The sequence below is a fragment of the Arachis duranensis genome, unplaced genomic scaffold (genome assembly GCF_000817695.3).
Source record: "Arachis duranensis cultivar V14167 unplaced genomic scaffold, aradu.V14167.gnm2.J7QH unplaced_Scaffold_26529, whole genome shotgun sequence".
Lineage (NCBI taxonomy): Eukaryota > Viridiplantae > Streptophyta > Magnoliopsida > Fabales > Fabaceae > Arachis > Arachis duranensis.
The window spans coordinates 34629-35209 of NW_026264904.1; positions in this window are offsets into that span (position 1 = coordinate 34629).

Genomic DNA, 581 nt, shown 5'->3' on the forward strand with positions numbered 1-581 from the left:
CAGGTCCTCTATAGAGAGTTGTGCCTTAGCTTCTCTTAGCTTTCGCTTTAGGGTCCTTTCAGGTTCAGGGTCAGCTTCAACAAGAATGCTCTTGTCTTTGTTCCTGCTCATATGAAAGAGAAGAGAACAAGAAAATATGGAATCCTCTATGTCACAGTATAGAGATTCCTTGGAGGTGTCAGAGGAAAAGAAAAATAGAAGGAAGAGGTAGAAAATTTGAACTTATCAAGGAAAGATAGAGTTTGAATTGTGCATTGAGGAGTAGTGTTAGTCCATAAATAGAAGGATGTGAGAAGAGGGGAAGAAATTTTCGGAGAAGGAGGGAAGTGATTTTCGAAAATTAAGTAGAAAATTTGAAAACATTTTTGAAAAACAATACTTAATTTTCGAAAATGAAAATGAAAAAGAAATAAAGTGATTTTTGAAAAAGATTTTGAAATTGGAAATAAAAAAGATATGATTAAAAACTGTTTTGAAAAAGATGTGATTAAAAAGATATAATTGAAAAGTTATGGTTTTAAAAAGATATGATTGAAAAGATATGATTTGAAAACAATTTTAAAAAGATTTGATTTTAAAAA